We start from the raw sequence: 23946 nt of genomic DNA on the forward strand, positions 1-23946 counted from the left end.
TGAGGTTTCTCTTTTATCGAATATTTTCTCTGATCATAAGTTATTACATGCACATGTCACTTTACCTGGCCTAGAGAAAGGCAGAGGCGTTTGGAAGCTCAACACTACTTTATTAGAGGACATGAAAACAAAAAATGATTTTATTGCTGCTTATAACAAATGGAGATTGCGTCAATCCCAATATAAAAATATTTTGGATTGGTGGGAGGATGTTAAAAAGTGGACTAAACTGTTTTTTATCCGTGTGGGCATCCAAAAGGCTAAGGAGAAAAAGTTATGGTTTAAAATGTTAAACACTAAAATCCAAACATATTATAAACTAAAGCAAGCCGGGCTTGAGATGGATGATGTTATTGCTCAGACAAAGAATGAAATAAAAAATGCCATTAGTCAAAAAGGAAAAGAAATGATTTTTAACAGCAAGGTGCAATGTCTGGAGAATGATGAAAAGTGTTCGAGATTCTTTTTTAAGAAGGTGGTGGGAAAGAAAGAAATGATATCTGTAATAGAAGGGAAGATAACTAATGAAGAGATGTTGCGAGAAGCACAAGTATTTTATCAGGAGCTTTTTAATAAAAAAGATATTGATATTTCCTTTACTAATGATGTTTTAGATACCTTGGATTCAAAACTTGACAAAACTGACCAAGAGAGCCTTTGTGATGAAATCTTTTTACCTGAACTTTTAAGCACTTTTAAGAGTTTTTTAAATGGTAAAACACCTGGTTCGGATGGGTTGCCAGTTGAATTTTATCTGTGTTTTTGGTCCATTTTAAAAGATGATCTTTTAGGTATTTTTAACTGTGCTTTTAAATCTGAGATTTTACCTGCGTCCTGGAGAGATGGTGTTGTTACTCTGATTTTTAAAAAAGGAGACATCTCTAAATTAGAAAATTGGAGGCCTATTACCCTGCTAAATACAGACTATAAGGTTTTAGCAAAAATTTTAGCAAATAGGCTCAAGCAGGTAATTTCTAAGGTTATACACAGTGACCAAGTATGCGGAGTACCTGGAAGGAAAATAAGTGATCATCTAAACCTTGTAAAAGATGTTTTATGGTATCAGAAACAATGTGATCAGAAATTGGCAATTTTATCCTTGGATTTTCAAAAGGCTTATGACCGTGTTTCTCATGATTTTTTATGGTTGGTTTTAAAGAAAATGAATTTTCCTGATTTTATTGTTGGAAAAATTGCACTTTTATATAAAAACTGTTTTAGTCGTATTTTAATTAACGGTTTTTTATCCCAAGAGGTATGTTTACAGTCTGGGGTGAAACAGGGGTGCCCCCTATCACCCATTCTTTTCATATGTGCAATAGAACCTCTGTTGAATGTTTTGAGAAAAGATAAGCTCATTAGAGGAGTGCCAATCCCTGGAAGTGGAGGACAGAGCGTAAAGACGATAGCATACATGGATGATGTTAATATTCTATGTCCAGATGAACCATCCCTGAAACGTGCTATCAGACAGACAGAATTTTTTTGTGAGGGCTCTGGCTTCAAATTAAATAAAAATAAATGTGATTGCTTTGCAATAGGGAATTGGGGCAATACGGAGGTGAATGTGCAATATGATAAAATCAAAATCTTGGGTGTCATCTTTGACAATGAAAATAATGGAGAGGAAAGCTGGTCCATCGTCAAAGAGAAAGTGCAAAAGAAAATAAGTTTTTGGAAAATGAGGAAATTAACAATAGAAGGAAAAGTACTGATAATGAAAGCTTTGTTGCTACCTATCATGCTATATTTAAGCTTGGTTTTCCCACCGAGTGAACGCACCTTAAAGTTTTTAAACAAGATTTGCTTTCATTTTTTATGGGGGTCTAAAATGGATAAACTCAGGAGAGATGTAATGATGAAGACAAAGAAATTGGGGGGTAAGGATGTGCCTGATTTAAAAAGGTTTTTATATATTCACTTTTTTTCTATGTGTTTTAATGGCTTGCAAAGAAACTGTTATTGGTCTTATTTTTGAAAATATGCTGCAGGTCACATTTTTAGAAAAAGAAAGTGGATAACCTTACCTTTAACGTCCCCAATCTTATTTATTCCCCCAGCGCACTATGTGGTTTTAGAAAAGATTATTCGTATTTATGGCATTGCTAATTTTAGTCAAGAAATTTGTAGTAATGCACGAAAATTAGTTCCTGAAATCAGGAAGATAGAACAGATTTGCTTAATATCTAATTATTCCACTGAGAAATCTCTAAGAGTTTGGAGGATGGTGAATATGGGATTCTTATCTAATGACTTAAAAGATCTGGCCTGGCAGATAGCACATCAATGTTTGCCTACCAGAGAATTCCAACACAGAAGAGGATTGTGTCGTAGTGCAAAGTGCCCGAGAATGGGGTGTCCTAGTGAGGAAACAGTTTTACACCTTTTTTGGAACTGTTTTTACGCCCAAGAGATATGGCATTTGATAGGACCCTTACTAAAATTCATTTCTGATCTTAATTTTTTAAATCATGAAGTTATTTTATATGGATTTTATAATGTTTTATCTGTGGAAAAGTCTCGGGTTTTGTGGATTAGTATAAATTGTATTAAAATTGCACTATGGAAGACGAGGAATATTCTTCTTTTTAAAAGAGACACTATTACCTCTAAAGATTGTGTTCGCCTAGCTCTTAGTGAGATGTATGTTTTCTATTTATTGGATAAAAAAAGATTAGGTCACAAAGTGGCTAAAAGTCTTTGGAATCTACATCTGTGGAATATGCTTTTAGCAGACTAAGTATAATCTGGACTGCGTAAGGTCTTTTAGTCTAAGAATATTATATCTAAAAGTAAAAAATCTGTTCTTATCAGTTTTCATGCTGGTGGGGATGGGTGCTGCATGGAGGATGCAGGTGTACCAGGGCTTTCCGGGGCTGGTTCTGAGGAATCAGCTCGACGGCTGCCCCGATGTGACCTGTTCCCTCCGGGTCTCGCCATGAGGCTGAGAGGGTCTAGAGCCGAGGTACTTTTGTGCCTCGGGGAGTGGTAACCCCGAGGTGCCGAAACTCAATGGGAGAATAGACTCACTGAGTTGAAGCACGGGCACCATAATCTCTTCACCTTGTGGCACTCACCTCTTGATTCCCGGCCTTCTGGCTAGGATCAGAGAAATTTTTATAGATCCGGCCGGATGTCCGGGCAGTATATCTGCACACATTCACTTATTTATTTCTTTTTTGTCTCACTGTGTCACTTTTTGCGTGTTGTGTGTTCACAGGATTTGTCAGGATGCGGTAGCCCTTCTGGGTGTCCCTCCTGGCGGTCTAGGGGAGGTGTGTGTGGCCATTAGGTTCCGCACCTCCCTGCAAACACCCCGGGTACTCCTGTTTTGGCAGGGTACCTACCGTAATCGGCTCTGCGGGCAGATACCTTGGCTAACGCCAAGGGGGATGCCGGGAGCATTTGTGGTCCCCTAGTAGCTTCGGCGAAAAGGGACATCGAACCTGGAACCTCGCAGGTACCTTTTGGTCCGGAGGCGAAGGGTAAGGTTTGTTGGGGGGCCTCTCTCCTATCGGAGAAGGGCTTGCGATAGACCGCATCCTTTGTGCACGTTTTTTTAGTGTAACACGTTTGCACTTTTTCTTGCACTTTGGGTGAATCGAAAGCACGTTCCTCGGCTTTAGATAAAAAAAAAAAATCTGTTCTTATCAGTTTAATATCTGATACGTCCCCTATCTGGGGACCATATATTAAATGGATTTTTGAGAACGGGGGCCGATTTCGAAGCTTGCTTCCGTCGCCCTATGCATTGACCCGATATGGCAGTATCTTCGGGTACAGTGCACCACCCCCTTACAGGGTTAAAAAGAAAGATTCCTACTTTCATTGCTACCTGCTTGCTGGCTAGCCAGCTAGCCAGCCCTGTGGGCCTTGCTGCTGCTGCAGCCAAAAAACAAAAGGTGGTGCTGCTGCTGCTTCTGCTGCTTCTGCTTCTGCTTGTGTCTGGCCCCTGTTGGAGCGTCCAGGCACAGGACTTCTGCTGCTGCTGACTAAATGGCCTCCTTAATTGGATCATTTGAGTAGCCAGCACACCTGTGCAGGTAGGGCATGACATGATAGGCAGCTGCCTTGATAGCGGGTGGGTGCTGAATGTTCCTAATTGACAAAATAAGATTAATGCTTATGAAGAAATATAAAATCTCATCCCTTCCCCAATATCGCGCCACACCCCTACCCCTTAATTCCCTGGTTGAACGTGATGGACATATGTCTTTTTTCGACCGTACTAACTATGTAACTATGTAACATAACATGGGGGGGGGGGGGTCTCCTGGCTGTTCACACAGGTGTGTCATTGCTGTACATTGACCATGCATTGCTTCTGTGGTATTGCAAAGGCAAAGACAAATGCTTCCAGCCATCCATTGCACTAATGGATTGGTCATCAGCTGGCTGTCTATGTCCCGCATCAATATAGACCAAAGTACAGAGGGTTAGGCTATGCTATTGTGCACCTACCTGATGCATCAGAAGGTGCGAGGCCCTTGCTAAATTCTGTGCACAGACTTTGAGATCTATGCTTTAGACTGTATCTAAACCTGCTCCAACATGGACTGACATTCTGGCCTACTTTCAGCCGATGCGACTTGTCTGTCGCTGAACAGTCGCTTTTTATGTATTCAGCACCTATGTATAATGTTGTAAAAATGCTCTAGAAGCTAAAGTCGCAGAAATGTCACACATATTTGGCCTGCAACTTTCTGTGCGACAAATTCAGACAGGAAAAATCAGTATAAATCCTTAGAAAATTATCCCCCAGTGTCTCCATCTGCTGGCGGTATTGAATAAGCATTGCTGCACTGATGGGGTATGCATTAGACGAAAAAAAAGAAGAAAAAGAAGAATAATACGCCCAGAAAAGAGGCGAAAAGGAGAAAAACGTAAAAAAACGTGAAAAAAAAGTAAGAGGAAGAGAAGGGAAAAAAAGGTGGAAATGGGTTTAAAAGTGATTTCGGCGGAGAAATATATATATATATATATATATATATATATATATATGCGCACACACACACATAGATATAAACGTATTCTCCGTTGAGATATTGCAGCCGCTGCTGTGTCCAGGCCCAGGAGCCTTAGCACTGTGCTGTGATGTCACTCAATACCACTGACATCACTAGGTGTAAACAACATCTCTCCTTTGCTGTGTATGTGACTATGGAGCTGTTTGGTGATGTCGTCTATTACGGCCTTCATAGAAGCAACAGGAGATTGTTGCATCCATCTTGAACCCTCAGAACTACAGTGCTATGATGTCACTCACTTCCACAGGCCTTGCAGAGTGTAAACAACAACAACCCAGCTTTGTTGTGTATGTAACCAAAGGGATTTGTGATGTCACCTAGAACCTTCACAGCAGCGACAGCTTTATGAGGAGCATCAGCACTGCTCTGCCTGAGCAGAACCATCACCGCCATAGGTTGTCAAATAACCCGGATTTAACCCACACAGGTAAGTCCAATGGGGTGCAGGCATGTCCTCTATGCTTACAGCTTCCCGTGGGTGTTGGTTTGATACCGTTTGGGGACAGCCAAGGAGGCATCTGCAGGCAACAAAGGTAGGTGTGTGCTTGTGTGTGTGTTTCCTATGCAGATCCTAAGCCCAGTGTCACATGCAAGTAGGAGGAGTAAGAAGGGTTCCTGGCAAATCCGGGTTATGGATTGCATTTAAAAAGGCCCCGTGGGAGTGCAATGGGCCCCTGTCTTGCTGCTTAGCAATAATGGTATGGGTTTAGGTTCTGCTGTGTGTACTGGTGGTTGACTGCCCCCCAGCCCAGAGTGTGCATGGAAAATTGTCTGGCAGCCTCCCTGACAGCAAGCAGTGATAGTGCCCATGAAGGGGACCTTGTTGGGCCCGCCCCTTTCACGGTTATCGCTTCTCGGCCTTTTGGCTAAGATCAAGTGTAGTATCTGTTCTTATCAGTTTAATATCTGATACGTCCCCTATCTGGGGACCATATATTAAATGGATTTTTGAGAACGGGGGCCGATTTCGAAGCTTGCTTCCGTCGCCCTATGCATTGACCCGATATGGCAGTATCTTCGGGTACAGTGCACCACCCCCTTACAGGGTTAAAAAGAAAGATTCCTACTTTCATTGCTACCTGCTTGCTGGCTAGCCAGCTAGCCAGCCCTGTGGGCCTTGCTGCTGCTGCAGCCAAAAAACAAAAGGTGGTGCTGCTGCTGCTTCTGCTGCTTCTGCTTCTGCTTGTGTCTGGCCCCTGTTGGAGCGTCCAGGCACAGGACTTCTGCTGCTGCTGACTAAATGGCCTCCTTAATTGGATCATTTGAGTAGCCAGCACACCTGTGCAGGTAGGGCATGACATGATAGGCAGCTGCCTTGATAGCGGGTGGGTGCTGAATGTTCCTAATTGACAAAATAAGATTAATGCTTATGAAGAAATATAAAATCTCATCCCTTCCCCAATATCGCGCCACACCCCTACCCCTTAATTCCCTGGTTGAACGTGATGGACATATGTCTTTTTTCGACCGTACTAACTATGTAACTATGTAACATAACATGGGGGGGGGGGGGGGGTGTCTCCTGGCTGTTCACACAGGTGTGTCATTGCTGTACATTGACCATGCATTGCTTCTGTGGTATTGCAAAGGCAAAGACAAATGCTTCCAGCCATCCATTGCACTAATGGATTGGTCATCAGCTGGCTGTCTATGTCCCGCATCAATATAGACCAAAGTACAGAGGGTTAGGCTATGCTATTGTGCACCTACCTGATGCATCAGAAGGTGCGAGGCCCTTGCTAAATTCTGTGCACAGACTTTGAGATCTATGCTTTAGACTGTATCTAAACCTGCTCCAACATGGACTGACATTCTGGCCTACTTTCAGCCGATGCGACTTGTCTGTCGCTGAACAGTCGCTTTTTATGTATTCAGCACCTATGTATAATGTTGTAAAAATGCTCTAGAAGCTAAAGTCGCAGAAATGTCACACATATTTGGCCTGCAACTTTCTGTGCGACAAATTCAGACAGGAAAAATCAGTATAAATCCTTAGAAAATTATCCCCCAGTGTCTCCATCTGCTGGCGGTATTGAATAAGCATTGCTGCACTGATGGGGTATGCATTAGACGAAAAAAAAGAAGAAAAAGAAGAATAATACGCCCAGAAAAGAGGCGAAAAGGAGAAAAACGTAAAAAAACGTGAAAAAAAAGTAAGAGGAAGAGAAGGGAAAAAAAGGTGGAAATGGGTTTAAAAGTGATTTCGGCGGAGAAATATATATATATATATATATATATATATATATATATATATATATATATGCGCACACACACACATAGATATAAACGTATTCTCCGTTGAGATATTGCAGCCGCTGCTGTGTCCAGGCCCAGGAGCCTTAGCACTGTGCTGTGATGTCACTCAATACCACTGACATCACTAGGTGTAAACAACATCTCTCCTTTGCTGTGTATGTGACTATGGAGCTGTTTGGTGATGTCGTCTATTACGGCCTTCATAGAAGCAACAGGAGATTGTTGCATCCATCTTGAACCCTCAGAACTACAGTGCTATGATGTCACTCACTTCCACAGGCCTTGCAGAGTGTAAACAACAACAACCCAGCTTTGTTGTGTATGTAACCAAAGGGATTTGTGATGTCACCTAGAACCTTCACAGCAGCGACAGCTTTATGAGGAGCATCAGCACTGCTCTGCCTGAGCAGAACCATCACCGCCATAGGTTGTCAAATAACCCGGATTTAACCCACACAGGTAAGTCCAATGGGGTGCAGGCATGTCCTCTATGCTTACAGCTTCCCGTGGGTGTTGGTTTGATACCGTTTGGGGACAGCCAAGGAGGCATCTGCAGGCAACAAAGGTAGGTGTGTGCTTGTGTGTGTGTTTCCTATGCAGATCCTAAGCCCAGTGTCACATGCAAGTAGGAGGAGTAAGAAGGGTTCCTGGCAAATCCGGGTTATGGATTGCATTTAAAAAGGCCCCGTGGGAGTGCAATGGGCCCCTGTCTTGCTGCTTAGCAATAATGGTATGGGTTTAGGTTCTGCTGTGTGTACTGGTGGTTGACTGCCCCCCAGCCCAGAGTGTGCATGGAAAATTGTCTGGCAGCCTCCCTGACAGCAAGCAGTGATAGTGCCCATGAAGGGGACCTTGTTGGGCCCGCCCCTTTCACGGTTATCGCTTCTCGGCCTTTTGGCTAAGATCAAGTGTAGTATCTGTTCTTATCAGTTTAATATCTGATACGTCCCCTATCTGGGGACCATATATTAAATGGATTTTTGAGAACGGGGGCCGATTTCGAAGCTTGCTTCCGTCGCCCTATGCATTGACCCGATATGGCAGTATCTTCGGGTACAGTGCACCACCCCCTTACAGGGTTAAAAAGAAAGATTCCTACTTTCATTGCTACCTGCTTGCTGGCTAGCCAGCTAGCCAGCCCTGTGGGCCTTGCTGCTGCTGCAGCCAAAAAACAAAAGGTGGTGCTGCTGCTGCTTCTGCTGCTTCTGCTTCTGCTTGTGTCTGGCCCCTGTTGGAGCGTCCAGGCACAGGACTTCTGCTGCTGCTGACTAAATGGCCTCCTTAATTGGATCATTTGAGTAGCCAGCACACCTGTGCAGGTAGGGCATGACATGATAGGCAGCTGCCTTGATAGCGGGTGGGTGCTGAATGTTCCTAATTGACAAAATAAGATTAATGCTTATGAAGAAATATAAAATCTCATCCCTTCCCCAATATCGCGCCACACCCCTACCCCTTAATTCCCTGGTTGAACGTGATGGACATATGTCTTTTTTCGACCGTACTAACTATGTAACTATGTAACATAACATGGGGGGGGGGGGGGGGGGGTCTCCTGGCTGTTCACACAGGTGTGTCATTGCTGTACATTGACCATGCATTGCTTCTGTGGTATTGCAAAGGCAAAGACAAATGCTTCCAGCCATCCATTGCACTAATGGATTGGTCATCAGCTGGCTGTCTATGTCCCGCATCAATATAGACCAAAGTACAGAGGGTTAGGCTATGCTATTGTGCACCTACCTGATGCATCAGAAGGTGCGAGGCCCTTGCTAAATTCTGTGCACAGACTTTGAGATCTATGCTTTAGACTGTATCTAAACCTGCTCCAACATGGACTGACATTCTGGCCTACTTTCAGCCGATGCGACTTGTCTGTCGCTGAACAGTCGCTTTTTATGTATTCAGCACCTATGTATAATGTTGTAAAAATGCTCTAGAAGCTAAAGTCGCAGAAATGTCACACATATTTGGCCTGCAACTTTCTGTGCGACAAATTCAGACAGGAAAAATCAGTATAAATCCTTAGAAAATTATCCCCCAGTGTCTCCATCTGCTGGCGGTATTGAATAAGCATTGCTGCACTGATGGGGTATGCATTAGACGAAAAAAAAGAAGAAAAAGAAGAATAATACGCCCAGAAAAGAGGCGAAAAGGAGAAAAACGTAAAAAAACGTGAAAAAAAAGTAAGAGGAAGAGAACGGAAAAAAAGGTGGAAATGGGTTTAAAAGTGATTTCGGCGGAGAAATATATATATATATATATATATATATATATATATATATATATGCGCACACACACACATAGATATAAACGTATTCTCCGTTGAGATATTGCAGCCGCTGCTGTGTCCAGGCCCAGGAGCCTTAGCACTGTGCTGTGATGTCACTCAATACCACTGACATCACTAGGTGTAAACAACATCTCTCCTTTGCTGTGTATGTGACTATGGAGCTGTTTGGTGATGTCGTCTATTACGGCCTTCATAGAAGCAACAGGAGATTGTTGCATCCATCTTGAACCCTCAGAACTACAGTGCTATGATGTCACTCACTTCCACAGGCCTTGCAGAGTGTAAACAACAACAACCCAGCTTTGTTGTGTATGTAACCAAAGGGATTTGTGATGTCACCTAGAACCTTCACAGCAGCGACAGCTTTATGAGGAGCATCAGCACTGCTCTGCCTGAGCAGAACCATCACCGCCATAGGTTGTCAAATAACCCGGATTTAACCCACACAGGTAAGTCCAATGGTGTGCAGGCATGTCCTCTATGCTTACAGCTTCCCGTGGGTGTTGGTTTGATACCGTTTGGGGACAGCCAAGGAGGCATCTGCAGGCAACAAAGGTAGGTGTGTGCTTGTGTGTGTGTTTCCTATGCAGATCCTAAGCCCAGTGTCACATGCAAGTAGGAGGAGTAAGAAGGGTTCCTGGCAAATCCGGGTTATGGATTGCATTTAAAAAGGCCCCGTGGGAGTGCAATGGGCCCCTGTCTTGCTGCTTAGCAATAATGGTATGGGTTTAGGTTCTGCTGTGTGTACTGGTGGTTGACTGCCCCCCAGCCCAGAGTGTGCATGGAAAATTGTCTGGCAGCCTCCCTGACAGCAAGCAGTGATAGTGCCCATGAAGGGGACCTTGTTGGGCCCGCCCCTTTCACGGTTATCGCTTCTCGGCCTTTTGGCTAAGATCAAGTGTAGTATCTGTTCTTATCAGTTTTCATGCTGGTGGGGATGGGTGCTGCATGGAGGATGCAGGTGTACCAGGGCTTTCCGGGGCTGGTTCTGAGGAATCAGCTCGACGGCTGCCCCGATGTGACCTGTTCCCTCCGGGTCTCGCCATGAGGCTGAGAGGGTCTAGAGCCGAGGTACTTTTGTGCCTCGGGGAGTGGTGACCCCGAGGTGCCGAAACTCACTGGGAGAATAGACTCACTGAGTTGAAGCACGGGCACCATAATCTCTTCACCTTGTGGCACTCACCTCTTGATTCCCGGCCTTCTGGCTAGGATCAGAGAAATTTTTATAGATCCGGCCGGATGTCCGGGCAGTATATCTGCACACATTCACTTATTTATTTCTTTTTTGTCTCACTGTGTCACTTTTTGCGTGTTGTGTGTTCACAGGATTTGTCAGGATGCGGTAGCCCTTCTGGGTGTCCCTCCTGGCGGTCTAGGGGAGGTGTGTGTGGCCATTAGGTTCCGCACCTCCCTGCAAACACCCCGGGTACTCCTGCTTTGGCAGGGTACCTACCGTAATCGGCTCTGCGGGCAGATACCTTGGCCAACGCCAAGGGGGATGCCGGGAGCATTTGTGGTCCCCTAGTAGCTTCGGCGAAAAGGGACATCGAACCTGGAACCTCGCAGGTACATTTTGGTCCGGAGGTGAAGGGTAAGGTTTGTTGGGGGGCCTCTCTCCTATCGGAGAAGGGCTTGCGATAGACCGCATCCTTTGTGCACGTTTTTTTAGTGTAACACGTTTGCACTTTTTCTTGCACTTTGGGTGAATCGAAAGCACGTTCCTCGGCTTTAGATAAAAAAAAAAAAAAAAAAAAAAAAATCTGTTCTTATCAGTTTAATATCTGATACGTCCCCTATCTGGGGACCATATATTAAATGGATTTTTGAGAACGGGGGCCGATTTCGAAGCTTGCTTCCGTCGCCCTATGCATTGACCCGATATGGCAGTATCTTCGGGTACAGTGCACCACCCCCTTACAGGGTTAAAAAGAAAGATTCCTACTTTCATTGCTACCTGCTTGCTGGCTAGCCAGCTAGCCAGCCCTGTGGGCCTTGCTGCTGCTGCAGCCAAAAAACAAAAGGTGGTGCTGCTGCTGCTTCTGCTGCTTCTGCTTCTGCTTGTGTCTGGCCCCTGTTGGAGCGTCCAGGCACAGGACTTCTGCTGCTGCTGACTAAATGGCCTCCTTAATTGGATCATTTGAGTAGCCAGCACACCTGTGCAGGTAGGGCATGACATGATAGGCAGCTGCCTTGATAGCGGGTGGGTGCTGAATGTTCCTAATTGACAAAATAAGATTAATGCTTATGAAGAAATATAAAATCTCATCCCTTCCCCAATATCGCGCCACACCCCTACCCCTTAATTCCCTGGTTGAACGTGATGGACATATGTCTTTTTTCGACCGTACTAACTATGTAACTATGTAACATAACATGGGGGGGGGGGGGGGGGGTCTCCTGGCTGTTCACACAGGTGTGTCATTGCTGTACATTGACCATGCATTGCTTCTGTGGTATTGCAAAGGCAAAGACAAATGCTTCCAGCCATCCATTGCACTAATGGATTGGTCATCAGCTGGCTGTCTATGTCCCGCATCAATATAGACCAAAGTACAGAGGGTTAGGCTATGCTATTGTGCACCTACCTGATGCATCAGAAGGTGCGAGGCCCTTGCTAAATTCTGTGCACAGACTTTGAGATCTATGCTTTAGACTGTATCTAAACCTGCTCCAACATGGACTGACATTCTGGCCTACTTTCAGCCGATGCGACTTGTCTGTCGCTGAACAGTCGCTTTTTATGTATTCAGCACCTATGTATAATGTTGTAAAAATGCTCTAGAAGCTAAAGTCGCAGAAATGTCACACATATTTGGCCTGCAACTTTCTGTGCGACAAATTCAGACAGGAAAAATCAGTATAAATCCTTAGAAAATTATCCCCCAGTGTCTCCATCTGCTGGCGGTATTGAATAAGCATTGCTGCACTGATGGGGTATGCATTAGACGAAAAAAAAGAAGAAAAAGAAGAATAATACGCCCAGAAAAGAGGCGAAAAGGAGAAAAACGTAAAAAAAACGTGAAAAAAAAGTAAGAGGAAGAGAAGGGAAAAAAAGGTGGAAATGGGTTTAAAAGTGATTTCGGCGGAGAAATATATATATATATATATATATATATATATATATATATATATATATGCGCACACACACACATAGATATAAACGTATTCTCCGTTGAGATATTGCAGCCGCTGCTGTGTCCAGGCCCAGGAGCCTTAGCACTGTGCTGTGATGTCACTCAATACCACTGACATCACTAGGTGTAAACAACATCTCTCCTTTGCTGTGTATGTGACTATGGAGCTGTTTGGTGATGTCGTCTATTACGGCCTTCATAGAAGCAACAGGAGATTGTTGCATCCATCTTGAACCCTCAGAACTACAGTGCTATGATGTCACTCACTTCCACAGGCCTTGCAGAGTGTAAACAACAACAACCCAGCTTTGTTGTGTATGTAACCAAAGGGATTTGTGATGTCACCTAGAACCTTCACAGCAGCGACAGCTTTATGAGGAGCATCAGCACTGCTCTGCCTGAGCAGAACCATCACCGCCATAGGTTGTCAAATAACCCGGATTTAACCCACACAGGTAAGTCCAATGGGGTGCAGGCATGTCCTCTATGCTTACAGCTTCCCGTGGGTGTTGGTTTGATACCGTTTGGGGACAGCCAAGGAGGCATCTGCAGGCAACAAAGGTAGGTGTGTGCTTGTGTGTGTGTTTCCTATGCAGATCCTAAGCCCAGTGTCACATGCAAGTAGGAGGAGTAAGAAGGGTTCCTGGCAAATCCGGGTTATGGATTGCATTTAAAAAGGCCCCGTGGGAGTGCAATGGGCCCCTGTCTTGCTGCTTAGCAATAATGGTATGGGTTTAGGTTCTGCTGTGTGTACTGGTGGTTGACTGCCCCCCAGCCCAGAGTGTGCATGGAAAATTGTCTGGCAGCCTCCCTGACAGCAAGCAGTGATAGTGCCCATGAAGGGGACCTTGTTGGGCCCGCCCCTTTCACGGTTATCGCTTCTCGGCCTTTTGGCTAAGATCAAGTGTAGTATCTGTTCTTATCAGTTTAATATCTGATACGTCCCCTATCTGGGGACCATATATTAAATGGATTTTTGAGAACGGGGGCCGATTTCGAAGCTTGCTTCCGTCGCCCTATGCATTGACCCGATATGGCAGTATCTTCGGGTACAGTGCACCACCCCCTTACAGGGTTAAAAAGAAAGATTCCTACTTTCATTGCTACCTGCTTGCTGGCTAGCCAGCTAGCCAGCCCTGTGGGCCTTGCTGCTGCTGCAGCCAAAAAACAAAAGGTGGTGCTGCTGCTGCTTCTGCTGCTTCTGCTTCTGCTTGTGTCTGGCCCCTGTTGGAGCGTCCAGGCACAGGACTTCTGCTGCTGCTGACTAAATGGCCTCCTTAATTGGATCATTTGAGTAGCCAGCACACCTGTGCAGGTAGGGCATGACATGATAGGCAGCTGCCTTGATAGCGGGTGGGTGCTGAATGTTCCTAATTGACAAAATAAGATTAATGCTTATGAAGAAATATAAAATCTCATCCCTTCCCCAATATCGCGCCACACCCCTACCCCTTAATTCCCTGGTTGAACGTGATGGACATATGTCTTTTTTCGACCGTACTAACTATGTAACTATGTAACATAACATGGGGGGGGGGGGGGGGGGTCTCCTGGCTGTTCACACAGGTGTGTCATTGCTGTACATTGACCATGCATTGCTTCTGTGGTATTGCAAAGGCAAAGACAAATGCTTCCAGCCATCCATTGCACTAATGGATTGGTCATCAGCTGGCTGTCTATGTCCCGCATCAATATAGACCAAAGTACAGAGGGTTAGGCTATGCTATTGTGCACCTACCTGATGCATCAGAAGGTGCGAGGCCCTTGCTAAATTCTGTGCACAGACTTTGAGATCTATGCTTTAGACTGTATCTAAACCTGCTCCAACATGGACTGACATTCTGGCCTACTTTCAGCCGATGCGACTTGTCTGTCGCTGAACAGTCGCTTTTTATGTATTCAGCACCTATGTATAATGTTGTAAAAATGCTCTAGAAGCTAAAGTCGCAGAAATGTCACACATATTTGGCCTGCAACTTTCTGTGCGACAAATTCAGACAGGAAAAATCAGTATAAATCCTTAGAAAATTATCCCCCAGTGTCTCCATCTGCTGGCGGTATTGAATAAGCATTGCTGCACTGATGGGGTATGCATTAGACGAAAAAAAAGAAGAAAAAGAAGAATAATACGCCCAGAAAAGAGGCGAAAAGGAGAAAAACGTAAAAAAACTTGAAAAAAAGTAAGAGGAAGAGAAGGGAAAAAAAGGTGGAAATGGGTTTAAAAGTGATTTCGGCGGAGAAATATATATATATATATATATATATATATATATATATATATATATGCGCACACACACACATAGATATAAACGTATTCTCCGTTGAGATATTGCAGCCGCTGCTGTGTCCAGGCCCAGGAGCCTTAGCACTGTGCTGTGATGTCACTCAATACCACTGACATCACTAGGTGTAAACAACATCTCTCCTTTGCTGTGTATGTGACTATGGAGCTGTTTGGTGATGTCGTCTATTACGGCCTTCATAGAAGCAACAGGAGATTGTTGCATCCATCTTGAACCCTCAGAACTACAGTGCTATGATGTCACTCACTTCCACAGGCCTTGCAGAGTGTAAACAACAACAACCCAGCTTTGTTGTGTATGTAACCAAAGGGATTTGTGATGTCACCTAGAACCTTCACAGCAGCGACAGCTTTATGAGGAGCATCAGCACTGCTCTGCCTGAGCAGAACCATCACCGCCATAGGTTGTCAAATAACCCGGATTTAACCCACACAGGTAAGTCCAATGGGGTGCAGGCATGTCCTCTATGCTTACAGCTTCCCGTGGGTGTTGGTTTGATACCGTTTGGGGACAGCCAAGGAGGCATCTGCAGGCAACAAAGGTAGGTGTGTGCTTGTGTGTGTGTTTCCTATGCAGATCCTAAGCCCAGTGTCACATGCAAGTAGGAGGAGTAAGAAGGGTTCCTGGCAAATCCGGGTTATGGATTGCATTTAAAAAGGCCCCGTGGGAGTGCAATGGGCCCCTGTCTTGCTGCTTAGCAATAATGGTATGGGTTTAGGTTCTGCTGTGTGTACTGGTGGTTGACTGCCCCCCAGCCCAGAGTGTGCATGGAAAATTGTCTGGCAGCCTCCCTGACAGCAAGCAGTGATAGTGCCCATGAAGGGGACCTTGTTGGGCCCGCCCCTTTCACGGTTATCGCTTCTCGGCCTTTTGGCTAAGATCAAGTGTAGTATCTGCATTTGGTCTGGTCGGAAGGTGTCTGTGGTACCCCGCTTCTCGGCCTTGGGGGATTGTCTCTCCTTACGGAGCGACTTCACCCCCTTGCTGCTATTGGGGAGCGGGCTTAGTCCACAGACAACGGGTTGCGATCCCCCTGTCTCTGGGACCTTGTGTCTCAGAAGGCATTTTCGGTACGTTGAGCGTTACCTGTAGCTTCGGAAGCACCTAGGGTACCCCCGACCTCTGCCTTGGGTAAGGGTTCCGCTTTTATAGCGGGATTCCGAGCCCTTGCTGCTATTGGGGAAGGGGCTTAGTCCCTGGGTGTGGAAGATGCCGTTCTCCTGGGCTTTCCCCTCTGGGGAAATGTCGATGCGAAATACCATCCGCATAGAGGTGTCGGAGAGCCATCGTCAGTTGAAGAACCTCCGCTTCATTGCGGAGGTGATTCTTCTTGACTACTTCCGCCTCAATAGGGAGGACATCCTGTGTCTAAATGACCAGGAAAGCCGTGGCCTGTATACCGTCACCTTCACGGCCACGGCGTGTTGCGATAACATCTATGCAACCTTGTCTGGTGCGGACCAGAGGGACGATCGACTCGACGGTCTTTCGTTCCAGTTCCTCTATGGTGAGGAACATATACCGTTGGTGGTGGCTATGCACAGCCCTCATGTGACCACGGAGGATATAGCCACTTTTCTTCGGCGATACTGCGAAGAGGTGCGGTTCGCAAACAAAATCTTGAACTCCGTGCGGTTCTGGAATGGCAAGAGGAAGTTCTGGGTCAAGCTCCGTAAGGATCCCGGTGGTATTGGGGGTCTTTGCCATCCGCCCCCAAATTTTGCCATCGGGAGAGTTCGGGGCTTCCTGTTCTATCCTCAAATGCCTATGTATTGCCGAAATTGCTTGAGGTTTGGCCACACCCAGGAGACCTGCGGCGCGGAGCGTGTGATTCGCTGCAATAGGTGTGGCCAAGAAGGTCACATAGCCTCAAGATGTAGCCATTCGATAAGGTGCAACCTCTGCGGAGAGGAAAATCACGATTTTAATTCCTGTCCCCATAAAGCAAAAACTACGATGGGTGGGTCAAGGCTGGGCCCACCCAAAGAGGGGACAGGACAAAAGACGTCCTTTTTTAAGATGCCCAAACCCCAGATGGCAGGTACTGATGGGTCCAGGCCCAAGACCTCTGGTGCTCCATCGGGGGGCCCACCGGTGGTAGTGCTAGGGGGAGGCCATGGGGATTCCACGAAGCCCGGGCGGGTGATCGAGTTTACTGCCCGGGAAATTGAAAGACGTCGATCGACTTCCTACCTGGCTCAAGAGCCCGCCGAAACTTCTGAAGGGGGCTCACCTGTGGCGGGTGGCAGCCGACGGGCCTCGGTGGGGGCAAAGGTGGACCCAAAATTACAGCATAAGCCAGGTACTGGCTTGGCCCAGGGTCGCCCTGCTCCGGACGAAGAGGCCCCGGTGAAAGCCCGCCGGAAGGGGAGCCAGGTGGCCAGGTCTGAGCCCGGTCCTGTTACTCCGCCTATACAGGACAGGGCCAAGAAGACAAGTGGCGCCAAACCAGGGTTTGCTGCCCCGCCAGCAGTGGACCCGGTGGGTAAAACTGGCCATCGTCGATCGATGGGGAAGTTGGAGCAACAGTCCTCAGCAACGCTTGCTGGGGAACAAGCGATGAAAACTTCCCAAGGTAGCGGCAAAGGTTCCGGAAAAGAGGCCTCACAGGCCCCTGTGCAGCAGTTCCAGTCGTCAAATGATGAAAGAAGACGCAGATCCATCAGCCGGGGGCCAGAGATTACATCGAGTGAGAGCAACACAGAGGATATGGACAGCAGTGTGACATTTAAAAGACAAAGAGAAGAAGAAGAGGAAGACATTCAAAGGAAAGCGGCGTGCCGTAGTTCGGACGAGAGCGAGCTCAGGGTCGGGGCATCATCGATCTCAAGCTCCGACCCTCAGAACATCAAGGAGCTGATGACCCCGCAGGCGGGGGATGACGGTACGCAGCTTATTATTGACTTTGATTCTCCAAGCACGGACTCTCCATAAACTATGCCTATCCCTGTAAAAATTGCCTCACTCAATGTGAGGTCCTTAAAGAGCCCTGATCGCAGGGCTGCTTTATTTTCTTATCTAGAGACATGTGACTTTGACCTTTGCCTGCTACAAGAATGTGGAATCCCTAGTAAAATGGACTATAAAGACTTAAAAGAAGACTGGAAGCTGGGCCCATCCATATGGTCCGGTGCAAATGACTGTCGTTCTGTGGGTGTTGGGCTGCTCTGCCGAGGCCAGTCCTTTTCTATTCATACAGTAACTGAGATTGTGCCTGGCAGAGCTCTTTTAATTCATCTATATTTTAATGGACTTTTAATTCGTGTTTTAAATGTGTATGCCCCTCCTGATAAACAGGAGCGGGCAGAACTATTTGAAATTTTACCACTGTTTTGTGTTGGGTCTTCCCCCCTGCTAGTGGGAGGTGATTTTAACTGCATACGTGATGGGGAACACCGGCAGGGTGGGGATATTAATCGTAAAGACCGCACTTCTTACCTGCTTAAAAATTTTATTGATGATTTTAATTTGAAAGATTGCTGGAAGGATCTCTTGCCGGAGGACCCGGGCGCCACATGGTCCAATGGAAGAGTGAGCTCCAGAATCGATTTTATTTTTTCCTCTAGAGCTTTTAAACCCCTGAAATGCACGCTCGAGCAGAATATCTTCTCTGATCATAAGCTCCTCTTGGTGGGCCTGGAGCTAGAGGGGGAGCAAAAAGCAAAAAGGGGCCTCTGGAGATTAAACACCACACTCCTAGAGGACCCTGAGATAAAAGAGGAGTTTGTGCGGACCTACCAGTGCTGGCAATCACAAAGAAAACCCCACGAGCCTATGCTGCACTGGTGGGAGGGCACCAAATCTAAAATCAGATTTTTTTTTATCAAAGCAGGTAAGAAGAAGGCAAAAATGGAAAAACAGTGGTTTTATGTTCTTAACATGCGTTTAAATGTACTTTTTAAATTGAAAGAAGCTGGTATGGATGTAGAAAATGATATTTTAAACCTTAAAACTGAAATAAAACATGCCATAGAAAAGAAAGGGAAACAAATCATTTTTAACTCACATGTGCAGCACCTGGAGGAGGGCGAGAAATGTTCCCGTTTCTTTTTTAAAAAAGTGATGAATAGGAGGGATATCATCCAAAACCTTGAGGGTGAATCCACTCCAAAAGGCATGTTAGATGCAGTTTTTAACTTCTACCAGCTTCTTTTTAATAAGAAAGATCTTAATCCATCCTTTTTAGAACATGTTCTTAATTCCCTTGATTTTAAGCTAGATGTTTTAGACCAGGAGGTTTTATCCCGTGATCTTAACTTAGATGAACTTTTATTTGTTTTTAAAAGTTTTTCTAGTGGGAAGGCCCCTGGGGAAGATGGTTTACCCATCGAATTTTATTTAGCTTTTTGGGATATTTTAAAGGATGATATGGTTTTATTGTATAAAGAAACTTTTATTGTTAATGAACTTCCCCCTTCCTGGAGGAGGGGGATTGTATCATTACTTTTTAAAAAGGGTGAAAAGGATATGCTAAAAAATTGGCGCCCCATCACACTTTTAAATGTCGATTATAAAGTTTTAGCCAAGTTATTAGCTGTCCGTTTTAAACCTTTTATTCATAAATTAATTCACCCAAATCAGGTTTGTGGGGTACCTGGAAGGTCTATAGCTGAATCCCTAAATATTTTAAGAGATGTTTTATGGTATTTTAAGGATAGAAATCAAACTGTAGCAATTTTATCCTTAGACTTTGAAAAAGCCTTTGATAGGGTCTCCCATGAATACCTGTTTTTAGTTCTTAAAAAGATGGCAGTGCCTGAAACGATTTTAAGCCGAATCATGCTTTTATACCGATCCTGTTTTAGTCAAGTCTCTGTTAATGGCTTTTTAACCAGCGGTGTTCCTCTTTTATCAGGTGTCAAACAGGGCTGCCCCCTGTCCCCACTCCTTTTTATTTGCGCAATCGAACCACTGATGGCCCTCCTCAGAAAAGACCGGGTAGTAAGAGGCGTACAGATACCTGGTGGAGGAGGGACCCATCTAAAGGTGTTGGGGTACATGGATGATGTCACCATACTGTGCCCGGACTCTCCATCCATGAGGGGGGCATTGAGGAACACCAGCTATTTCTGCGAGGTCTCTGGTTTTAAGCTAAACACAGATAAATGTGACTGTTTTTATATTGGCTCCTGGGATTCATCCATCACCCCAGGAGTCACAATGCAACAGGATCAAATTAAAGTTTTAGGTATTGTTTTTAACCAGGTCAATGATGGGAGCCCTAACTGGGATTCAGCTATAGCTAAGATGGAGAAGAAGATTTTAATGTGGAATCTTAGAAACCTTACCATGGAGGGGAAGATTTTAATAATAAAGATGGTTTTACTCCCTATTATGCTATACATTGCCATGGTATTTCCTCCATCTATTTTATACATTAAAAAAGTAACTAGAATTGTTTTTACTTTTTTATGGGGTTCAAAAATGGAGAAATTAAAGCGTGATTTTATGTACAAAAGTAAAGATAATGGCGGGAAAGATGTTCCTAACCTTTTTACTTTCTTTTACATAAAGTATTTCTGTTTCTGTTTTAAAATTATTAAATCCGATGGCATTTTTAGCTGCTTTTTAAGGTACGCTGCGGGCATGGTTTTTAAAAGATGGTTGCGCATCCCTCTGAACGCTCCGGTGCTTCTGTGTCCCCCAAAACATTATGTGGTGTTGGAAAAGACAGTCAGGCTCCTAGGTCTCCAAGATTTGGAGCCTGACATACTGGGGGACCAGAGAAAGGTATCAAAGGTCCTCAGGCGGAGTGAGGTTACCCTGGCAGTGTCCAATTTCACACAGGCAAGATCCAAAAAGGTATGGCGGAACGTGTACGGGAAGTTTCTGGCGAATGTACACAGGGATCTTGCCTGGGCAATCGTCCACCAGTGCCTCCCTACTCGTGAGTTCCAGCACAGGCGAGGACTGGTGGCGAGAGCCAAGTGCCCGAGAGATGGCTGCGGAGTGGACGAAACGGTGCTGCACATATTTTGGAACTGCCCTTTTGCACGGGAGCTTTGGAGGAAGGTAGGCCCACTTTTGAAGTGGGCCTGCGGCCTAAAAGATTTTAATCACGAATGTGTCTTTTACGGTCTTTTTAACTGCCCCAATTTTAAACAGCAGATGATCTGCTGGATGATTATTAATTGTTTTAAAAATGCCATCTGGAAAGTTAGGAACATCTTACTTTTTAAACATGATTTTATTGATGTTAAAAACTGTATAAAGCTGGCCCTGAGTGAGATGTACATCTATTACCTAAGAGACAAGAAACAGTTGGGGGCCAGCGAGGCAGCATCCATGTGGTGTCTGCCTCTATGGAACGAAATAACAATATAATCAGTTTTTATGACATTTGTATAATGTTTTATCCTGCCATTTCTATTTTTTCTCCTTTTATTACTGGTTTTATTATTTGTATTTTAAAACTTTTGTGAACCTTTTATTATTTTGCATTTTAAATTCTGTATGGTTTCTTATTTTTTCAATAAAATTTTGTTGAAACCTTATCTGTTCTTATCAGTTTAATATCTGATACGTCCCCTATCTGGGGACCATATATTAAATGGATTTTTGAGAACGGGGGCCGATTTCGAAGCTTGCTTCCGTCGCCCTATGCATTGACCCGATATGGCAGTATCTTCGGGTACAGTGCACCACCCCCTTACAGGGTTAAAAAGAAAGATTCCTACTTTCATTGCTACCTGCTTGCTGGCTAGCCAGCTAGCCAGCCCTGTGGGCCTTGCTGCTGCTGCAGCCAAAAAACAAAAGGTGGTGCTGCTGCTGCTTCTGCTGCTTCTGCTTCTGCTTGTGTCTGGCCCCTGTTGGAGCGTCCAGGCACAGGACTTCTGCTGCTGCTGACTAAATGGCCTCCTTAATTGGATCATTTGAGTAGCCAGCACACCTGTGCAGGTAGGGCATGACATGATAGGCAGCTGCCTTGATAGCGGGTGGGTGCTGAATGTTCCTAATTGACAAAATAAGATTAATGCTTATGAAGAAATATAAAATCTCATCCCTTCCCCAATATCGCGCCACACCCCTACCCCTTAATTCCCTGGTTGAACGTGATGGACATATGTCTTTTTTCGACCGTACTAACTATGTAACTATGTAACATAACATGGGGGGGGGGGGGGGGTCTCCTGGCTGTTCACACAGGTGTGTCATTGCTGTACATTGACCATGCATTGCTTCTGTGGTATTGCAAAGGCAAAGACAAATGCTTCCAGCCATCCATTGCACTAATGGATTGGTCATCAGCTGGCTGTCTATGTCCCGCATCAATATAGACCAAAGTACAGAGGGTTAGGCTATGCTATTGTGCACCTACCTGATGCATCAGAAGGTGCGAGGCCCTTGCTAAATTCTGTGCACAGACTTTGAGATCTATGCTTTAGACTGTATCTAAACCTGCTCCAACATGGACTGACATTCTGGCCTACTTTCAGCCGATGCGACTTGTCTGTCGCTGAACAGTCGCTTTTTATGTATTCAGCACCTATGTATAATGTTGTAAAAATGCTCTAGAAGCTAAAGTCGCAGAAATGTCACACATATTTGGCCTGCAACTTTCTGTGCGACAAATTCAGACAGGAAAAATCAGTATAAATCCTTAGAAAATTATCCCCCAGTGTCTCCATCTGCTGGCGGTATTGAATAAGCATTGCTGCACTGATGGGGTATGCATTAGACGAAAAAAAAGAAGAAAAAGAAGAATAATACGCCCAGAAAAGAGGCGAAAAGGAGAAAAACGTAAAAAAACGTGAAAAAAAAGTAAGAGGAAGAGAAGGGAAAAAAAGGTGGAAATGGGTTTAAAAGTGATTTCGGCGGAGAAATATATATATATATATATATATATATATATATATATATGCGCACACACACACATAGATATAAACGTATTCTCCGTTGAGATATTGCAGCCGCTGCTGTGTCCAGGCCCAGGAGCCTTAGCACTGTGCTGTGATGTCACTCAATACCACTGACATCACTAGGTGTAAACAACATCTCTCCTTTGCTGTGTATGTGACTATGGAGCTGTTTGGTGATGTCGTCTATTACGGCCTTCATAGAAGCAACAGGAGATTGTTGCATCCATCTTGAACCCTCAGAACTACAGTGCTATGATGTCACTCACTTCCACAGGCCTTGCAGAGTGTAAACAACAACAACCCAGCTTTGTTGTGTATGTAACCAAAGGGATTTGTGATGTCACCTAGAACCTTCACAGCAGCGACAGCTTTATGAGGAGCATCAGCACTGCTCTGCCTGAGCAGAACCATCACCGCCATAGGTTGTCAAATAACCCGGATTTAACCCACACAGGTAAGTCCAATGGGGTGCAGGCATGTCCTCTATGCTTACAGCTTCCCGTGGGTGTTGGTTTGATACCGTTTGGGGACAGCCAAGGAGGCATCTGCAGGCAACAAAGGTAGGTGTGTGCTTGTGTGTGTGTTTCCTATGCAGATCCTAAGCCCAGTGTCACATGCAAGTAGGAGGAGTAAGAAGGGTTCCTGGCAAATCCGGGTTATGGATTGCATTTAAAAAGGCCCCGTGGGAGTGCAATGGGCCCCTGTCTTGCTGCTTAGCAATAATGGTATGGGTTTAGGTTCTGCTGTGTGTACTGGTGGTTGACTGCCCCCCAGCCCAGAGTGTGCATGGAAAATTGTCTGGCAGCCTCCCTGACAGCAAGCAGTGATAGTGCCCATGAAGGGGACCTTGTTGGGCCCGCCCCTTTCACGGTTATCGCTTCTCGGCCTTTTGGCTAAGATCAAGTGTAGTATCTGTTCTTATCAGTTTAATATCTGATACGTCCCCTATCTGGGGACCATATATTAAATGGATTTTTGAGAACGGGGGCCGATTTCGAAGCTTGCTTCCGTCGCCCTATGCATTGACCCGATATGGCAGTATCTTCGGGTACAGTGCACCACCCCCTTACAGGG

At 45.2% G+C, this 23946-nt stretch overlaps 7 non-coding genes and 2 pseudogenes across 7 annotated transcripts; all 9 read left to right on the top strand.

Moving 5' to 3' along the window:
* Positions 1 to 3608: 3608 nt before the first annotated feature.
* Positions 3609 to 3793, top strand: LOC130313166 (U2 spliceosomal RNA). Its single transcript, XR_008861174.1, has one exon. It is a non-coding gene; the product is annotated as a U2 spliceosomal RNA (small nuclear RNA).
* A 2080-nt stretch (positions 3794 to 5873) lies between these two features.
* On the top strand, positions 5874 to 6064 carry LOC130313054 (U2 spliceosomal RNA). Its single transcript, XR_008861079.1, has one exon. It is a non-coding gene; the product is annotated as a U2 spliceosomal RNA (small nuclear RNA).
* Positions 6065 to 8161: 2097 nt separating this feature from the next.
* Positions 8162 to 8352, top strand: LOC130313055 (U2 spliceosomal RNA). The gene has a single exon (XR_008861080.1). It is a non-coding gene; the product is annotated as a U2 spliceosomal RNA (small nuclear RNA).
* A 2092-nt stretch (positions 8353 to 10444) lies between these two features.
* On the top strand, positions 10445 to 10604 carry LOC130313178 (U2 spliceosomal RNA; annotated as a pseudogene).
* Positions 10605 to 11297: 693 nt separating this feature from the next.
* On the top strand, positions 11298 to 11488 carry LOC130313176 (U2 spliceosomal RNA). The gene has a single exon (XR_008861181.1). It is a non-coding gene; the product is annotated as a U2 spliceosomal RNA (small nuclear RNA).
* A 2096-nt stretch (positions 11489 to 13584) lies between these two features.
* On the top strand, positions 13585 to 13775 carry LOC130313056 (U2 spliceosomal RNA). Its single transcript, XR_008861081.1, has one exon. It is a non-coding gene; the product is annotated as a U2 spliceosomal RNA (small nuclear RNA).
* Positions 13776 to 15867: 2092 nt separating this feature from the next.
* Positions 15868 to 16016, top strand: LOC130313187 (U2 spliceosomal RNA; annotated as a pseudogene).
* Positions 16017 to 21474: 5458 nt separating this feature from the next.
* Positions 21475 to 21660, top strand: LOC130313144 (U2 spliceosomal RNA). Its single transcript, XR_008861160.1, has one exon. It is a non-coding gene; the product is annotated as a U2 spliceosomal RNA (small nuclear RNA).
* A 2085-nt stretch (positions 21661 to 23745) lies between these two features.
* LOC130313058 (U2 spliceosomal RNA) lies at positions 23746 to 23936 on the top strand. The gene has a single exon (XR_008861083.1). It is a non-coding gene; the product is annotated as a U2 spliceosomal RNA (small nuclear RNA).
* Positions 23937 to 23946: the final 10 nt, after the last annotated feature.

Source organism: Hyla sarda, unplaced genomic scaffold (genome assembly GCF_029499605.1).
Source record: "Hyla sarda isolate aHylSar1 unplaced genomic scaffold, aHylSar1.hap1 scaffold_175, whole genome shotgun sequence".
NCBI classification, from domain to species: Eukaryota; Metazoa; Chordata; class Amphibia; order Anura; family Hylidae; genus Hyla; species Hyla sarda.